Source organism: Saimiri boliviensis, chromosome 5 (genome assembly GCF_048565385.1).
Source record: "Saimiri boliviensis isolate mSaiBol1 chromosome 5, mSaiBol1.pri, whole genome shotgun sequence".
NCBI classification, from domain to species: Eukaryota; Metazoa; Chordata; class Mammalia; order Primates; family Cebidae; genus Saimiri; species Saimiri boliviensis.
Window position 1 is genome coordinate 107,036,426 of NC_133453.1, and position 20,349 is coordinate 107,056,774.

At 46.2% G+C, this 20,349-nt stretch overlaps 1 non-coding gene across 1 annotated transcript; it reads right to left on the reverse strand.

The window, feature by feature from the left end:
* Positions 1-13,716: 13,716 nt before the first annotated feature.
* LOC120368255 (small nucleolar RNA U13) lies at positions 13,717-13,819 on the reverse strand. The gene has a single exon (XR_005582445.1). It is a non-coding gene; the product is annotated as a small nucleolar RNA U13 (small nucleolar RNA).
* Between the last annotated feature and the right edge of the window lie 6,530 nt (positions 13,820-20,349).

Sequence of the window (20,349 nt, forward strand, 5' to 3'; positions counted from 1 at the left end):
TTAGATGGAAAATTGTGTTTCCTTTTTTTTTTTATTGCATTTTAGGTTTTGGGGTACATGTGAAGAACATGCAAGATTGTTGCCTAGGTACACACATGGCAGTGTGATTTGCTGCCTTCCTTCCCCTCACCTGTATCTGGCATTTCTCCCCATGCTCTCTCTCCCCACCTCCCCACTGCCGTCCCTCCCCCATTTCCCCCCAACAGACCCCAGTGTGTGATGCTCCCCTCCCTGTGTCCATGTGTTCTCATTGTTCAACACCTGCCTATGAGTGAGAACATGCGGTGTTTGATTTTCTGCTGCTGGAGAGGATGTCGAGAAATAGGAACACTTTTACACTGTTGGTGGGAGTGTAAATTAATTCAACCATTGTGGAAGACAGTGTGGCGATTCCTCAATGACCTAAAAATAGAAATCTCATTTGACCCAGCAATCCCATTACTGGGTATATATCCAAAGGATTATAAATCATTCTACTATAAGGACACATGCACACGAATGTTCATTGCAGCACTGTTTACAATAGCAAAGACCTGGAACCAGCCCAAATGCCCATTGATGATAGACTGGATAGGGAAAATGTGGTACATATACACCATGGAATATTACTCAGCCATCAAAAACGATGAGTTTGTGTCCTATGTAGGGACATGGATGAACCTGTGTTTCCTTTTTACTCTTTTGTGTCCAGAGTCAGGAATATGGAGTAAATCCATCACTAGGAGAACGACTTTCTCTTCTAGAATTGCTGATTTTAGAATTATGCAGAGCTGGGGCCACCAGCAGAGTAGCCTTCCAGCAGATGGCTGGGGCTTGGGAAATGTAAATCTCTCAGCTCAGTTATGTAGTTCTTCTTTCTTCAAGAAGCCAAAGTATTGGCATACCCCACAAAGTCAGAACTGGGCACAGTTGGGAAAGGGTGGCTGCCAGCATGTTGCTGGCCAGGGTTGTGGACCTCAGGGTGAGCTGACAAAGCAGTCACTCTAAGCATGGCTGCAGGAGCACCAGAAGTTGCTGGGTGCCAATGTTTAGGAGGCATCATGGACAGTGGAGGGGTAGAGAGGAGGCCCCACATGAGGGACAGAGCGAGGGTCCACTGGCTGCTTGCACTGCCCAGCACTCCTGCTAGGACAGCAGGAGGCCAGGCTCCTGGCTGCAGCTGTGTGGATCCTGACGCCGCTGCTGACTCATCGTCCATCTGGGCCTCTGACTCTGGATGCCTGTTAGGGATGAAATGAGGATGAAGGGAGAGAATTGAAACGCCCAGGCTTACTCTCAGCATCCGGCGGTCTGTGCAGCCCGGGAGCCTGGAGGCAAGGCTTCGCAGGAGCCCACGGGATCCAAACCAAAGCACCGTCTTCTGCCATTTGTATTTAAACCTAACATTTTGCAGCAATTTCTTTTCTACCACATGATTCTATGAATAAAAGCAAATGACTTCCCCTCATAGTTAAGCAGAACTGACATGTCCTGATGACTCCTGGCCCACGGTGCACGCTAAAGAGGAACAGTAATAACCTTACCCTGAAAAGTGCTAATTCGTCCTCTGAGAAAGCTGTGGAGTCGCACACTGGAAGATGTGTTTGCCTTAGCCGCAGATGGGCAACACATGGGGTTTCACCTGATGCTCGCTCCCCCACGTCTTCTGCTTCAGGAAAGCCGACCATGCCTCTGTCTGGGAAGGTGGCCTGTATTCCAGCCCCATACCCTTTCCTCTTGCCATGCCATGTGCCCGCCCTTTCCCACCTGGACACTCACAGGACTCCAGCGCTGTCTCCTCCAAGAAGCCTTCCTGGACTCCAACAGCCCACTTAGCGCTTGTTAACATTATGTGAAGAATATGGGGTATCACCTCATGATATGCTGTGCAATATTCTTTCACCACCTTGTCCAGGACTCACAAGCAGCAGGTGACAGCCCGGATTCAAATCTGGCTCTGCCTGGCTAAGCGCCCATGGCTTCTCTGCAGACTCAGACCCAGCTGCAGCCCTCCTGTCTGCCCATTTGTTTCGTCGTCTCCTCACTCAGTCTCTGGGTGCTCCTGATACTGTTCTATTTGTGAGAAAGTACCCAGAAAGACTCAAGCATTCATGGAAGTGACCCTACAGGCTGTGTGATCCAGCAGACAAGCTGACTGAGCACAGAGCGACCGTGGTACAGCCAGGCTTCAGTCTCATTCTGCTTGGGCTCCACGCTCTGCTGAGCCATGGAAGTCTCGTGATAGGGTCAGGACAGGGTGGTATGGGAGGCAAGGAGCATTGGTACACATTGCCATTAGTCAGCGTTGTCTTAGCCACCAAAGTGGGGCAGGGACTCCTTCAGGGGAGGGTCTAATGGGTTTCCCTATAATGTGAGTGCTCAGAAGAAAAAGACAATTCTACTGTACTCACGTCCAAGTCCAACAGGGTGCCTGGAGCACAGTGAATGCTCATTCCTGGTGTGGGGATGAGTGACTGAGGGGCTGGGGAGGGCAAGGGAGCCTGGGGTTCTCTTCCATCCTATCTGGGAATCGTGACCAGCTGCTAGGCCCACTTGCAGCGTCTATAAAATAGAGCATGTCCCTGTTCTTTGGGCTACTAGGAGGAATAATGAATTAACAGAAGAGAGGCACCACCTGGCCCTGGACAGCAGATCCTTCCATCTTGTCTCAAGATGGCTGTGGGTGCCTGGGGGAGTCCCAGGAAGGATGCTGAGGCCAGGTCTGGGCTACAGAGAAAGGTGGGTAGTGGTGATACGCACGCCCTGCATGGCGCCTGTATTTGCCATGTTGTCTTTGCAAGGACTCAGAAGAGTGGTATTTTGTGTTGTTTTTCATGCAAAGACTAAGCGGAGCCCCATCACGCCCCGTGGGGCTATGGTCACTCCTGCAGTGCACCTGGCTCTCCTGTTCTGTGGCCCTGCCTTCCACGACGTCAGAATAAATCATCTAGTTAACTGGCTATGGGGTGGGGTGCTGGGAGGGAAACCAGGTGGGGAGACTGATGATGAGACAGCAATGACCATTTTGCCACTGGTTGTGCTGGCATTTTGTAGATGCAGCCCTGGGCTCACTCACTTCACTGCCCACATCTGGCCATTAGGAAGGGAATTTTTTCGTGTAGTGTATAAAATATTGATTGTCCATCTTCCTTAACATTTTAATTGCATTTCAGAGAATGCAGCTGCAGTCAGTGTGGGGCGGCCCGGCTTCCCTTTGTCCTCAGGGGAACCGATAATCTGGAGAAGCAAGAATGCAGAAAGTAGCCTTATAAATAAACCAGAAGAATTATAGTGAGGACAGCTCCGCACCACCCGGCTGGCAGCCAGCCACATTGCAAACCTGCTTGTGGGAAATCTGGTTTGGGGGGAACAAGAGAAATATACTAAAATCAGCTTTCTGACATGGAAAGTCAGGCAAGTGCAGGCACATATGCTCACCTTGGCTGTTTCCAGAAGTGCCTAAGTTACCACATGCTATCTAGCTCTGTCCCATTGAGCTGCCTGAACACAGGGACCATGTTCTATCACTCAGGCTATGCAGACAGGCAGCAGGCATTAGGAGCCCAAGTAGTGGAAGGTAGAGGTGGGAGAGCCCTGAGGAGCTGGCCCTTCAGGGCTCATGGGGAGCCATAGACAGTTTCTGTTCCATGGGGAGTGCGTGTGCTGCTGACTGCAGAAAGGCAGGAGGGCCTCCAGGCCCTTCCTTCAATGCACCCCATCAGTGCTGTCCTTGGAGTTCTGAAGCTTTGGCTGAAAGAAGACGCATCGATCCAGTTTTAAACCATAGCTAAATAAGCCTGGGGTTGTAAATTAAATATAACCAAGCAAATCGCCTGCAGAAACTGCCCCAAGCTTGGTTGTATTTTGAAAGCTTCCCAGCTCCCTCCAGATCATGTGGTCTCTCCGGGTTCTGACTGAGGGCAGGAGTCGCTGGCTCCATTTACTTGGCGCCTGTCATTTTCTGCTTTGTGATTTATTTTCTGCTGGCATCTTCTACAGCTATTTAACTTTTCATGAGTGTGCATGTCTCATCGTTCTGCCTATATTGCAAAATGCCTTGGGGCTTGTGACTGCACCATATGCTTCAGAATCAGCATTTGATCTCCGTTTTGAAAGGTCCTCTTCTCCCAGGGCCTCACTTTGCGGGCGAGGGACCCTGGGCTGAGAGTTTGCATGAGTCTCCTGGGCTAAAGGAGGTATGGGGCGGGGCTGGGCTGGAATTCGGCTCTCTGGAGGCTTAGGCTCTTCAGCACTGTTGCAAAGACTGAATTGCAGCTTTTCCACAGTAGGTGAGAGGGGAATGTCCCACAAAATTAACATGTGTGGTGGATCATCTTTCCTTCCTTTATTCAACAAAATCATTTTCACCGATAATCATGCAATAACCAGTAATGGTTTCTTGAGTCATTCTTTAGTTTAAGACAATAGATTAAGAAAGAAAAACATTCAATTTCAAATATGTACTTCAATAAACTATTTCGCGTATGAAACAAAGTTTGCACTTACCAAACAAAATATATCTTGTGATCTCTGCTGCTTTGCTGTGTTACATTTTCAACACAAAGGGAAAATCTATGAGGTCACCTGCAGCCACAGTGTTGCGATAACTCTGGGGACGTGTGATTCCTTTTACAATCACTGTGAGACCATTGTTTCTTTTGAGTGTGCTATTTGAATATAAGAACATGAAGTAGCACAGGGCTGGGGCCACAAACTGCACCTGAGCAGGATTTGAATGATTCACACTTTATTGAAAAAAATATGAATAGCTGAATTGCTGTGAGTGAGTTGGGGGCCATGCCGTATAACTCGGAGCTCTCCAATCAACTTCCCTGTAGAGCATATTTATTAGAGAATATGTCATGCCTTCTTCTGAGAAGTGTCTATTCATATCTTTCACCCGCTTTTTGATGTTTTTTCTTCCTTGTAAATTTCTTTAAGTTCCTTGTAGATTCTGGATATTAGACCTTTGTCAGATGCGTAGATTTCAGAAATGTTCTCCCATTCCTTAGGTTGCCTGTTCACTCTGATGATCATTTCTTTTGCTGCGCAGAAGCTGTTTAGTTTAATTCGCTCCCATTTGTGAATTTTACCTTTTGTTCCAATTGCTTTTGGTGTTTTCGTCATGAAGTCTTTGCCGGTGCCTATGTCCTGATTGGCCAACAAACATATGAAAAAAAGCTCAACATCGCTGATCATTACAGAAATGCAAATTAAAACCACAATAAGATACCATCTCACACCAGTCAAAATGGCGAGTATTCAAAAGTCAAGAAACAATAGATGCTGGCAAGGCTGTGGAGAAATAGGAACGCTTTTACACTGTTAGTGGGAATGTAAATTAGTTCAACCATTGTGGAAGACAGTGTGGAGATTCCTCAAGGACCTAGAATCATACACACCATTTGACCCAGCAATCCCATTACTGGCTATATACTCAAAGGAATAGAAATCAGTCTACTATAAAGACACGTGCCCAGGTATGTTTATTGCAGCAGTATTTACAACAGCAAAATCTTGGAACCAACTCAAATGGCCAGCAATGATAGACTAGATAAAGAAAATGTGGTACATAAACACCATAGAACACTATGCAGCCATGGCTCTGAGCATGGGGGCTCACACCTATAATCCCAGTATTTTGGGAGACTGAGGCAGGAGGATCATTTGAAGTCAGGAGTTTGAGAGCAGCCTGGCCAACATGGCAAAGCCTCATTTCTACTAAAAATAAGAAAAGTTCCCTGGGGTCTGAGGAGCAGAACTAGGGGAGGGACAGCGGGGGATGGGGAGCTGGGGAGGGATAACATGGGGAGGAATGCCAGATATAGGTGATGGGGACGAAGGCAGCAAACCACATTGCCATGTATGTACCTATGCTGCAACAATCTTGCATGTTCTTCACATGTACCCCAAAACCTAAAATGCAATAAAATGTATATATATATTTAAAAATTCCCTGGACGTGGTGGCAGGCACCTGTAATCCCAGTTACTAGGGAGGTTGAGGCAGGAGAACCACTTGAACCCAGGAGGTAGAGGTTGAAGTGAGCTGAGATCATGCCACTGCAACCCAGCCTGGGCTACAGAGTGAGGTTTTAAAAAAAGAACACTGTGCAGCCATAAAAAAGAATGAGATCATGTCCTTTGCAGGGACATGGATGAAGCTGGAAGCCATCATTCTCAGCAAACTAACACAGAAAAAGAAAACCAAGCACTTCATGTTCTCATTCGTAGGTAGGAGCTTAACAGTGAGAACACGTGGACACAGGGAGGGGAACACCACACACCGGGGCCTGGAACTTAGGGGAAGTTCCTTCCACACGAGGGGAAGGAACTTAGAAGACCGGTCAATGGGTGCAGCAGACCACCATGGCACACGTATACCTATGTAACAAACCTGCACGTTCTGCACATGTATCCCAGAACTTAAGTAAAATTTAAAACAAAAAGAATATGTGGTGAAGATGTGCTCATTTGAGACCTACATTTATATTATTAAAACTCAAGAGTAACCATGGTGATTGTCTAGAACTCAGACCAACACAGATGTTTGGGGAGAGAATGCTACTGCCAACATTCTTTATAATGATGGTAATAAAAACTTGGTGATAATCAACTTTTAGTAAGTTTTTGTATTGTTTTAAAGTCCTCTCCAGGCAATGCATCCCCTATTGCTGACCCGTATGTGGGCTGTTCCCACCACCGCAGCCTCAGCATGGCTGCGTTGCTGCGGATGGTTTGTGATATTCCTATTTTGCCTGAGACGTGGAACTCTAGACACTCTCCTACTCTAGCTGTGTGCATCGGAAGGTCCCTAGCAGACGAGAATAATGGTTAACTAAGGAGCACTTCCTATTTGCTTTGGCCCTAATACCCTGAGTGGAATCTGAGAGAGCATGGCTTGTCCACATGGAGGCTTTCTATATAGACCAGAGGGCTACAGGGCCTAGAACGAAGCCAGATGAATGAACCACTCTTTCAACTAAGCTCACCTGCACATGTCTGACTTTCAACTCTGCTGGTAAGGAACATGCTGTCATTGGCAGGCAGATCAGCCCGTAGGGAGGGAGAATCACTGAGAGAGAGATGGGGTGTCCACCCATGCCTAGAGCTTTCCCCTTTCTCCATCTCCATCTCAGGATTCACGGGTCAGTGTAGCAGACCAGAACAACCCGCCCCTGCCGCTGGCATTGAAGAAGGAGTTCAGATAGAGAATAGAGAGGGGAAGAGCTTAGGGAAATAACAAACTCTGAATTTTCAAAGCTATCGACAACATTACATTTGGGGGCAAAGAAATTAATCCATATTTAAAATTTCAGTTGATTTTAACAAGCCCGAGGCATGATAATGCATACGGGGCCTGTGTGCCAAGTGAGCCCCACCAACCTGGGAGAGGCATTGGCTTGGAATTGCAGGATGTCTGCCCTCCTGGGCTGATTACCACTGGATGACACCAGCAGTAATCAGCCCAGGAGGGTACCCATCCTGCAATTATGAAGGCAGTGTCTTTTTTGGCGAACAAATGAGAGTAGAGATCATATGAGCTACTCTTTCCATACAGAGAAGATCTTGATTGATTTTTCTCATCCTGTAGAATATTGTTGGTTCTAAATGAACCAGCTTTTACTCTTTAATTCTCTGCTGAGATTGTGTATAACAATCTTTTTGATTCATTGGTTGATTGTAAAAGTTCTTATTTTTTTTAATGATCTCTTTAAAATCCATGAGAGTTGCCTGTAGCCAAGGTGATTTGAGTACTCCCTTTGAGAGGACTCGCTCTGATACGTTTCATGAAGTATCCTTGCAAGATCTCTCCACCAAGTCTGTAGAATACTGGAGGAGGTTTTTGCAATTTAACAAGGAAATCTGCAGAAGCATGGGTTCCTTCTGTCCCATGTTATTTTTGCCATTTCTGAGTACATAGAGTTCAGAAAATGTTTCACTACTGTTTGAGCTTTTCTTCAGCACCTAACTATGCAACTTAGCAGGATGCTTTTGCCAAAAGCCTCTTTTATCCTCAAGCATCTTGTGTCCTTGAGCTATTATTGACAAGGCTCTGACATGTGACATGGTCCATGGCCATTTCTGGTTCTGCTGTTCTTGTAGAAATAGTCCAGTGGCTTCCATGGTATAATACTGAGGCTTGAAAATGACAGGTCAGGACATAGAGCCTTCACTGAGTTCCATCCACCATCCTCTTACAAGCAGTTTGACAATGAGCAAGGCATTGATGGCTTTATTTCTTCAAGGGACAGAAGAGCTGGAAGAGATGGCACTCACCGCATTGACTCAGCAGCCACGTCCGTGTTATGAGAGCCGCCATGCTAGCCCGTTACCACTTGCACACGTGCCAGGACATCCTCCGTGGTAGTATTAATTTTGCTCTGAACACAGGGCTAGCAAGCCTCTCACCACTGCTCAGCTGAACACCACATGGGAACAGCCCACCATGCCCCCGGAAGGCATCACTCACCATGGCCTGAATGTGAGGGAGACCCAGCACGCACTGGTGACGCACACGTTGGTAAGTGTCCCACTGACCGGTCAGGTAGGTGCCAGTATGCATTGTTGCTCTCAGCTGGGCCGCCCTAGGTGCAGATGCCTTTGCCACATTTAGCTCCTAAACCATGCAAGCACGCTCAAGGCCCCCGGAAGGATGGCTTTCATTGTGGGGGCAATTGTCACAGGGTGAGGACCAGGGGCTGGGAAGGAGCAAAGGCAGGGATCAGGCTTCCAAACCCAGGAGTTGGCAGCATGACAGTGAAAGCAGACTCCAGCAAAGCCTCCCTCCATCACACCCAGTGACAGAAAGTGCTGGCCCCCTCTGTGTGCATGTCCCATGGGTGTATGATTCTGTAGGACACTGGCTTTCCTCTGGGGCTGGTGGCCAGTGTGAGTGACATCACTGGCTGCTTGGCAGTGGGATGACAGCAGACATCAGCCTTTAAGCAGTGAGGACAAGTGTGGGCTGAGGACCCTGGGGCAGGCAGGGAGAGCACTCACCTGGGGCAGAAGTGGAGGCCAGCCGAGTCCCGGGAGGCCGGGGTACAGTACATGGGCCGTGGCACTGCAACACAGCAGTCAGCTCTGTGCCTAGGGCCACCCTGTGAAGAGAAGGGGCTGGAGAGTAGTCCCTCTGCCCAGCTTGACCTCCTGCCACCTGGATGGTCTCTTGGTCTTGACTCCATGGCAGGCACTATCGGAAGACTTTGGTCTCCTTCCTCTCAGTTCTGTTCTCTGTGCGTGGAGTGGCTGAATGCCAGTTTGGTGCCCGTGACACCCCCCTGGTGAGAGCAGAGATTACATCTTCCCTGGCGCTGGAGCTGCCCACAGTGTGCCTGGCTCACCTCTCAGGTTCCACGCTGCCAGTGCACTCCCCTGCTGTGCATTGGGGGTTCCTAGCGAGTGCTGAGCTCCGTTTTGCTCTCGCAGGACCACGGAAGGCTTTCCCTCACTCCACGCCCCACCCTGTGTCTCCACTGACTGGCCAACTGCCGTTCACTGAAACCCAGCTCAGTCCTCAGACCCTGAGAAAGCTCCCTTGACTTCCCAGGTGCTCTGTGTGAATTTGGACTTTGACCACAGATCCTGGTTCTGTTTCCTTTCGCCCCCCGGGGCACAGACTGCGAGACTCCTCAGGAGAAGGGCAAGGTCGGATTTCTCCATTTTCTCTAACATTTATCATGCTCCATTGATGTTAGATGTTTTGTTTGTGTTTGTGATGGAATTTTAAGCTTTTTTTTTTTTTTTTTATTTCGACGATTTGTCTTTCCTTTGTAGTCTGTAAGGTCACTAGACAGGGATACAAAAGCCTTTTATCGATCATACTTCTAAAGACCAAGCAGGAAAGTGTGAAAGATGCCCATTGAGGCCAGTTATAAAAGCCAGCGGCAAGCCGGAGCATCCCCCGCCGGGGCTGTCAAATCCCTGCTCACCTTAGGGCTGAGTGTGGTAGACTCTGCTGCAGGCGTCGGGAGGGCAGACGTCGCCTCTATCCTGTGCTCTGTGGCTGCTGGGCTGTCCCTGGGGTGCAGCAAACTCCCCAGGGGCCTATACATCAGGCCCTGGGAAACACAAGGATTAAGCTGCTCGATTTTTTTATTTTTTATTTTTATTAACTGTGTTCCTAAGCCTGGCTTGTAGTCAGGTTTAGGCGTGGAGGGCAGCTGAGGCTTGCACTATAATGTGTGGCTACTTGCCATAATCCTGGGATCGCATCCCACCCTGTCCAGGCCTGGGAGGCAGAACCTTTCTGCAGCCAGGGCATGAAGCCTGGTTGTTGTGAGGATGCCTGCCCTCCCCTTTCGCATGGGCTGGAAAGCTGCCTGCACTCCACTCTTGAGGACAAAGTTGTTGAGAGAAGGAAGATCCTTTAATTGACAATCACTTCATCTTTGGCACCAGTTACCCAATTACAGAATCCATTGAGCTCCCCTGGTGGGAGGTGTGTTTTCATCTCATTTGTGGCATCCGTTAGACAAAAGACAGAGAATGTGTCTCACTCATCACTTCATTCCTTTCCACGAACACAGAGTAAGTGACTAAGAAATGGCAACTATTGAGAGGCAGAAGCAGGAGAATCACTTGAACCCAGAAGGTGGAGGTTGCACTCCAGCCTGGGAGACAGAGTGAGACTCCATCTCAAAAAAAAAAAAAGAAAAGAAAAGAAAAGAAAGAAATGGTAACTATATGGATAAATGAACTTAGACCAATCTCGACTATTTTTTCTGAGACTCAGTACAGAGATAGCTAAATTTTGTAAGATACGGAAGTTCCGAGTGCTTCACAAATGCTGTCTGCACCATGACCAGAGGAGGAGGTATTATCTCATTTCACAGATGCAGGTGCCACAAGCCTGTGAGCATGCAGTGGGGTAGTACTTTGTGTTTAAGCCAGGTCTTCCTGTGAGCTCATTTTCCTCCTCAAAGCCTTGCTTATCCTCTCATGTCCAGAGAAGAGAGTCTGCTTTGAGTGCACAGGAGCATGACACATATTCCTGAGGCTGCACATCACAGTACATGGAGGTCTGTGGCTCCCGCTAGGTGGTGAGATCTTCAAAGACATACGGGCTCTTGCAGCTCTTGGATGCTCCTGAGTCTGCTCTGATTGGGTGGGGAAGGTAGGCAGGAAGGACTCCTGGAGTTCCAGAAGGAAGAAATTGGGATGTCTGATGCCTGGAACCATGCCTAGAAAGAGGCACTGAAGGATGGGTAGGGGAGGAGCCGGGGTGGACAGAGACATGGGTGTCTGAGATGGTCACCAGGAACGTTCCTGTCTAGTTCTCAAAAACATGAACCCAGCAGGGAGAGGAAGGAGACTAAACATCTCCTGCAGCTAGCATCACTCTCAGGGATGAAGGTGCTGTTTGGAGAAAAGCCACACCACCAGCTGGTCTTCTCCAGGGAGTGTCGCAAATCCTCCAGGGGCTTGCGGTGGTGGCCTGAGCTCAGGAGAGCTTCACTTTTCACCTGGGGAAGAAGAAATGTTGGAACCAATCATAAAAATGATTGGAATTTGAGACTTAATCCCATGTAGCAAAATGTTTCTGTGGGCAGGTGGGCACTAGAGGCATTTCTCCTGGTCTCTTACTCTTAATCACAATGGGATTTGTTTGCTTAACATGAGTATAGAGTATTTCTCCTATTTGTATAGTCCCGTTCTAGACAAAAGCCAAAAACAAAAAAAAAAAGGTCATGAATGAAATGTTCCTGTGAACACAAGATATTTCGCAGTATTCTTGCCAGTGGTCCCCCAATCCTTCTTGATCAGTATTACTACCATTTGACAGCCAAGAAATATGAGCCTTGACACAGTTGAGTATCCTGCCCAGTTATCACAGAAGAGAGCAGTTTGAGTACATTTACACGCAGCTCTAAATCTGTTTGCCATTTACGAAAAAACAAGAAAAGGCACGAAAACGCCTTCAATGGGCTTATATTCTGACTGAGGGATGAAAATGAGTGCCTAAGATATGATGTCACAATAAGAAGATGCCAGAGATCTGACAGGTTACCCAGTAATGAATTTGAGGGCGGTGCCACTCTGTGGGACCAGGGCAGCCAGCATGGTAAGGACAGTGCCATTCTCTGTGGGACCTGGGCGGCTAGCATGGTGAGGGCAGTGCCATTCTCTGTGGGACCTGGGCAGGCAGCACGGTGAGGGCAGTGCCACTCTTCATGGGACCCGGGCAGCCAGCACAGTGAGGGCAGTGCCACTCCTCATGGGACCTGGGCAGCCAGCACAGTGAGGGCAATGCCACTCTCCATTAGACCCGGGCAGCCAGCACAGTGAGGGTAGTGCCACTCCTCGTGGGCGCTGGGCAGCCAGCATGGTGAGGGCAGTGCCACTCTCCATTAGACCCGGGCTGCCAAAACGGTGAGGGGAGGGTAGAACATCCACATACCTGCCTACAGAGCAGCTTGTCTGCCTTCCGACACCTCACAGGGACAGATCGAGAACAGCTCTCTGAAGCCTGTCCCCTATCAACGGTGGGCCAGGCCGGGGCAGGGCTACCTGGGAGGTGGGCTGAGGCCTGGGGTAGGTCCTGGGCTAGGCTGTATGGACCTGAGGCTGTAAGAAATGAAGGCAGCAGGTAGACCTAGGAATCGTGTGAGCCAGAGAGGCTCCCAGGAGGTCACAGCAGTATGTCCACCTGTTGAAGGACTGAGCATACAAGGAGAGACCCAGATGGGAGGCAAGGAGTGATTAAAGGCATCAGCGGGAGGCCTGGGAAAACCTGGAGAATTGCTGAGAATGTTTATAGATGGTGCATAGAGGCAGTGAGCAGGCTTGCTCGGGAAGGGCTCACAGCTGCCGAAGCTTTGACCGTTTAGGACTTGGCAAACTAGGCGGGCATGAGCTTATGTCATATATAAAACAGAGGGGTCTTTGGCAGCTTTAGAGCCAGCCCTTTGCAGCCACCTCAGGGGCTACAGCCTCCAGAGAGGTGAGCTTCCTGGAGGAGCGTGCTGCAATTCCAGAGGTGGCACCAGCACAGCAGCAGGGAAGGCAGCCTGTGCACAGAAACCACCCCTGCAAAAACGCCTGCAAGCCAGGCCTCATTTACATTCTTCTTTTAAAAACAGCAACACTGGGAAGCTGAGGCGGGTGGATCACTTGATATCAGGAGTTTGAGTCCAGCCTGACCAACATGGTGAAACCCCCACTCTACTAAAAGTACAAAATTAGCTGGGCGTGGTGATGTGCTCTTGTAATCCCAGCTATTTGGGAGGCTGAAGCAGGAGAATTGATTGAATCCAGGAGGCAGAGGTTGCGGTGAGCTGAGATTGTGCCATTGCACTTCAGCCTGGGCAACAAGAGCGATTTCAAAATAAAACAAAAAACGGGTGTGTTTTACAGTTGCTTTGTTTTACTGTTATCTCTGTGTAAGGCATTATCTTACATAGTTATTTCTATGGTAATATTTAAAGAAGTACTAAGGTCCACCAGGATCAAAATCGTATCCTAAGTGAGAATATGTAAGCACTTTGCTCTACCAATTCCTCCAGTTATTTATCACTGAAATAACTCAACTACTAGAAAAGGAAAAATGGTATCTCACAGTGAGTAACCATAAAAAATTGAAGACTGGCCTACAAAGTATCTGACAGATTTCATCTCAACTCTCAGTATGAATGAACCAGGTATCTCTATGCCAATGTTTGAAAAGAGCAAGATCACAGAACAGAAAGGCTACAAATTCCAAAGAGCAGTACCAGTGTGAACACTTTTTAAAAAATGTCAGACTGGTAATGTGCTGACATTGTAACAAGATCTAAGAGAGGCACATCTCACACTTGAGTGTAAAAGCCCAATCATCCCATTCATAAGCCACAAAACATCCAGCAAGAACATTTTTTTTTTTTTCTGGAGACAGAGTTTCACTTTTATCACCCAGGCTGGAGTGCAGTGGCGCGATCTCAGCTCACTGCCACGTCTGCTTACCGGGTTCAAGTGATTCTCCTGCCTCAGCCTCGCGAGTAGTTGGGATTACAGGCATGTGCCACCACACCCAGCTAATTGTTGTCTTATTAGTAGAGACATGGTTTCACCATGTTGGCTAGGCTGGGCTTGAACTCCTGACCTCAGGTGATCCACCCTCCTTGGCCTCCCAGAGTGCTAGGATTAGAGGCATGAGCCACCATACCCAGCCCAATGTGGATATTTAAAGCAAATGGATTCCTCTCAAATAAAGATGCCATGGGGTGGAGAAAAGAAGAGCAAAAAGAGAGAAAAAATGACTTCAATAATAATAACTAAAACCCCAAATCATGTGTTTTGAGAGAGGAAAAGGTGGGACACGGTGGAGCAGCCACAGACTGCTGCAGAAATAAGCCATCTCAAGAAGGCGTACGTGTACAAAAGGCATGGTGACTGAAGTAAATGGCACACTGGACAGTGAAAAAAACAAACTATTGCATTAGTTCAAGGGAATCTCTTGCAGCTCAGGTGAAAGAGATAAACAGAGGAAAAATATGAATGACAGTGAGACTCCCAAGAGTCCTAATACATGGATATTAGAAATTCCATAAGAACAGAACTGGACAGACGGAGGAAGGCTAGAAATAACGGTTTCTCCGAACTAACGGCCTGAGTTTTCTGACTGAGCTCACTAAACGTTGATTAAGAGAATTGAAGAAAATACAAGCTGGGCAGTACCTGCTGACATTGTTCAATTTCATCTGCACAGAAAAATGTTTTTTAACCAGCCAAAAAAGGATAATTTTTTTTTTTTTAGACGGAGTTTCGCTCTTGTTACCCAGGCTGGAGTGCAATGGCGCGATCTCGGCTCACCGCAACCTCCACCTCCTGGGTTCAGGCAATTCTCCTGCCTCAGCCTCCTGAGTAGCTGGGATTACAGGCACGTGCCACCATGCCCAGCTAATTTTTGTATTTTTAGTAGAGACGGGGTTCCACCATGTTGACCAGGATAGTCTCGATCTCTTGACCTTGTGATCCACCTGCCTCGGCCTAAATTGTTTTTTAAAAAAACTATAAAATAGCAAAATTACTTTCTCAACTAAAATATTAAAAATTAGAAAACGGAGTAATATTTACAGAGTTCTGAAAAGTATTAAGCCTCTAGAATATCTTACTTTTCATTATATGCAAAGAGAGAAGATAATTCTGATGCAAAGTCTCAAAAAAAAAGCTTCCTAGCACTTGTCTGTCTTCTCTGGGCTGGGGTCATGAATACTCTAGAAAAGCCTGCTGCAAATGGAAAGTGATGTAGAATAGCCCAAGACAGTAAAAGGTATGGTATGGAATAGAGCTTGCCAAAATAGGGCATTCCTACTACTGGGAAATGGAGGAGAATTTCAAATTATGTATGAATGAATATTTTAATTTTCATAGCAATGTATTTTTTCATGAATTCAAAAACCTGGCTGGTGTGGTGGCACACACCTGTAATCCCAGCCCTTTGGGAGGCCAATGTGGGTGGATCACTTGAGGTCAGGAGTTCGAGACCAGCCTGACCAATATGATGAAACCCCGTCTCTACTAAAAACACACACACACACACACAAATTAACAGAGTGTGGTGCCATGCACCTGTAATCCCAGCAACTTGGGAGGCTGAGGCAGGAGAATCACTTGAACCCGGGAGGCAGAGGTTGTGGTGAGTTGAGATTGTGCCATTGCACTCCAGCCTGGGCAACAAGAGAGAAACTCCATCAAAAAAGAAAGAAAGAGAGAAAGAAAGAAAGAAAGAAAGAAAGAAAGAAGGAAGGAAGAAAGGAAAGAAAGGAAAGTAAAAGAAAGAAGAAAGAAAGAGAAAGGAAGGAAGGAAGAAAGGAAGGAAGGAAGGAAGGAAAGAGAGAGAGAGAGAGAGAGATACATAAGGAACAATATTCCACAGGACATGTTTATGTGGAAAACTGAAGTGTAAAAGTCATTAGCATTAAGTAAATAATGTGGGATAACAAAAGCAACAGAAGTTAGAGCAATACTAAATAACTGGTTTTAACGTTTTTGTGAGCCTTCATGCAAACGTTAAGAAATAATTCTCAAATTAAGTGTTGATTGGGGTCTTGATTGCAGAAAACGATTTGTGTTAGTAGATTATTACACCAGGGGGTTATTAAGGGATAAGACTGTAGAATTTTTGAAAGGGTTGAAGAAACAGAGCGTAGGTTAAGCCTCCAGGAGCAGCAAATATCCTGCACCATACAGTAAACCAGGTTGCCACCGGAGCTGCTGCCCCCGCCGTGATCGGAAAACTGCTCCATTGTGATGACCTCCCTGTAGGCACTGGCTCAAGAACCATGAATGCCTAGTGCTTCCCCCTCTCCCCAAGTAAACTCTTGTCCATGCAAAATTCTCATGTGCATTCAGAAAATAGGCAGACCCTCCATCACGCGTCTTCTTCCTGGGAGGCTGAAAAAATAATTTTTTGATTTTGTATTGGAAAAGTGTAGCTTGCCCTGGGGGCAAATGTAGGAATGTTCACAAAGGTGCTCCTAAGATTCAGGGTGGCTGAAATGACAGATGATCATGACAAAAGACATCATGCATACCAGTGAGTTGATAACTTAGAACTGAAGTTCCGTAGAAATACAACAGAATCTGGTAAGTCAATGGAATTTGGGGAACAAAAACTCTGAAGTTCCTGTATTAGGAATGAGTCCATGTAAAGGAGCCACTTTTGAGATTCACTTAGGATAAAGAGTGCTAACTTTTTTTTTTATTATTTTTTTGACACGGAGTCTGACTCTGTCACCCAGGCTGGAGTGCAATGGTGCAATCCCAGCTCACTGCAACCTCCACCTCTTGGGTGTAAGTGATTTTCCTGCCTCAGCCTCCTGAGTAGCTGGGATTACAGGCATATGCCACCACTCCCAGCTAATTTTTGTGGTTTTAGTAGAGATGGGATTTCACCATGTTGGTCAGGCCGGTCTCGAACTCCTGAACTTGTGATCTGCCTGCCTCAGCCTCCTAAAGTGCTGGGATTATAGGCATAAGCCACCACCCTCGGCCATGCTATCAATTTTAATATCATTTAAAATCAAACATCTTTAATTTCTTTAACTCAAGTGCCGTTGATTGTTTATTGCATTGCTGATAAAACAAAAACAGCTTTTCATGAACAACAAATGCATGTCAGGTAAGAAGAAAGGACATGTGAACCGCCAAGGTTTATATCAGCAGCGGTAAGCCATGTTGACAGTACGTTCCCTTGATAAGACCTGATGAAGATATCACTTTACCTCTATGGTCTTTCTCCCTAAAATTTGTGATAAAATAATCATGAGAAACACACCTGACAAAATCAAATTGAGGAACATTCTAAAAAACACTTAACCCCTCATACCTGTCAAGGCCACAAAAAAACAAGAAAAGTCAGAAACTCTCACTTACCAAGAGCACCTATGGAGACTTGATGGCTAAAGGGAATGTGGTGCCCCTGATGAGATCTTAGCACAGACAGGGAGCATTAAGTTACAAGTACGATGATCTGAGTAAAGCGTGGGCTGTAGTTAATAATAATGTACCAATATTGAGCCATTAGCTTTAAGAAATGTCTCATACTGGCTGGGCACAGTGGCTCACGCCTGTAATCCCAGCAGTTTGGGAGGGCAGGGCAGGCAGATCACAAGGTCAGGAGTTTGAGACCAATATGGTGAAACCGCAACTCTATTAAAAATACAAAAATTAGCCAGGTGTGGTGGTGGGTGCCTGTAATCCCAGCTACTCGGGAGGCTGAGGCAGGAGAATCTCGTGAACCCAGGAGGCAGAGGTTGCAGTGAGCCAAGATTATGCCATTGTATTCCAGCCTGGGCGACAGAGCGAGACTCTGTCTCAAAAAACAAAAATCAAATAAACAAAAAAACTCCATCTCAAAAAAAAAAAAAAAAAAAAAAAAAGAAATGTCTCACAGTACTCACACTAAGGTAGGATGATAATAAATATATACTCTCTCTCTATAGAGATCTAGCTATCTATCTATCCATCTATCTATCTATCTATCTAGAGAGACAGAGAGATAAACAGAAAGAAATGTGTAATACCTTTACCATTTTTTTCTGGAAATTTAAAATTATTCTTAAAAATAAACACGTTATTGGAAATAAGCACTCAACGATTAATAAAAGGACATACACATAACAAATAGAACATGATGAATTTCAGGTGCTGTGAAGCGAAGTGAGGTTGGAGAGAGTGGGCAGGAAGGCCCGCTGTTTTAGACGAGGTGGTGGGGAGGTTCTGCTGCGGTGACAGGCGAGCGGAGAGTGGACAGACTGGAAGCAAGCCCTATGTCTGCTGAAGGGAAAGCACTGAGAGAGGAGACAGCAGCGCAAAGATGCCGAGACAGAAATGTGCTTGGCAAGCCTGAGGCACGGCAAGACCAGTGTGGCTGGTCCCTGCTGAGAGGTAAGTGGGAAAGGGATAAACGTGAGCTGTAAATCTCAGCGAGGCCTTGATGCCTCATCCTAACTGAAATGAGGACCACTAATGTGATAAACTTACATTTTGAAAGACTCATCTGGCTTCTTGGACTGAGCAGGCTATACTTGGACAAGAGTAGGTTCACAGATAAGAAGGCGAAGGCTACTTTATTTGTCAGGTTGAGAAAGGTGAGGGTGGTGTAGACCAGGGTGGCCATGGAGAAACAGTCAGATTTCTGATACAGTGGAAAGCGAGAGTTTTAGCTTAAACTGACTTGTAGAGAAAAGCAAAAGGCAGGCAGTAAGATTCCTCGCGAGTGTCCTCAATGAGGAATAGTGACGGCAGGAAGGCAGCAAGTACAGGAAGTGAGACAGGAGAGAACATGGATAGAACTTACTTCCAAGGGCCTGGGAAGCCTCAGAAAGGACGGAGAGACAGTGCTCTGAAGAAAACGGCAATGTGGACCAGGGTTACCATATGCACCTCTACGCTGTGCGGACGTTATATGAGCGGCACGAGGGACCAAGCCCAGCACTTCATAGGGCAGTGGAGAAATATGTGCGTTCAGAGGAAACCCAAGTTTTGTTTAGAACAAGTGAGTGAAGGAAATTTCAAAGAAGAGATTTACCATACAGAGCATTATTTTGCCGATGAGAGTTTGCAATCCATAGGGCAGAGTGGAAGGACTTGGATGATGAAGGCTCGTTGAGACATTAGGATTAAGTAAAAGAGAAAACTCAGTGAGAGTCTGCATGACGAGTGCCTTGGGTTTCTTGTTATGACCACCTAAAGAGGCGTATACGGCATGATGAAATTATTCCTAATGGTCTGCTAGGTGCAAAAGGAAAATCAGTCCAATTATTTCTCTTTTCTGGGACTAGTCTCTTAGGCTCTTTATAGTGGTGAGGCATAATTGAATTATATGTCCTTCAGAATTAAATAACATCCCTTGCCAGTTACCTGGAAACTTTTGACAGATGAATGTCCATTCCTCGAGTCCTAGACAGTCGTTTATAATAAAAGAAAAAGTCATCACATCAATCTGTTAGCTATGAAATTTCAGCTGCCTAGTCCATGTGATCTGGCAATGGCCGCTACTATAATGATAATGTAATTCTCATCTTTGTTCCTTTCTACATGTTTCTTTCACCTTAATCTAATTTAAAAATGCCCTTGGTTTGCAGAAATTTGCCTGATGGACTATCTTTCATTAATACTCTTACATCGGAAAGAATGCATCTTTGATTATGTCTTAGGGACAGCAGAATTTTCTTTTGGTTCTCCTGTAACTTAACATTGTTATTTTGCAAGAGAATAGGTAGGGAGAGCAGTCAGTGCTCCCTGCCCATCTCAGAGCAGCAGCCAGTGCCTTCCTGCCTGTCCACTAAGTGAGGCTCACTCTGTCTGCTTCCCAGATCTCTGTACTTCTGTACACCTGGTAGAGGTTCAATAAAAGAAGCCTGCCAGTGATTGAAAGCTTGCTTGCTGACTGCGATCTTGATCATTTCAAATGCTATGTTCATGCATACTTGATCTTCAAAAGATGTGTAGAGATTTTGGGATGACTTTTTCTTACCCATTTTTGTGGTTGCCTACTTTTCCTACTTTGCCAAAAAATGAGAGTTCTGTCTACACTTGGAGGGACTTTTTATTCTCTAGAATTTAGTTCACTTGGTTGTCTTTATCTTCAGCTCTCTTGTCAGTTTAAGAAAAGCTATGATTGTGTAGTTTATCATGTTTTTAAGTGTAGGGTGGTATTATCTTGCATTTTTACACATTTTAAGCAGAAGTAGGAGCTTCTTAACTACAATTTAGGTTAGAATAAAATGTAAAAATGAATATCAAAAATACATGGAAAATACGAAAGAGAAAACACAGGTCATACAATGTGGAGGTATAAAGTGATTAAAGCCCGTTAGAAGAGGCAAATAAGAGTGGAGAAGACAGAAAATTTGAAGACTATGGCTAATAATATTTTCAAAAC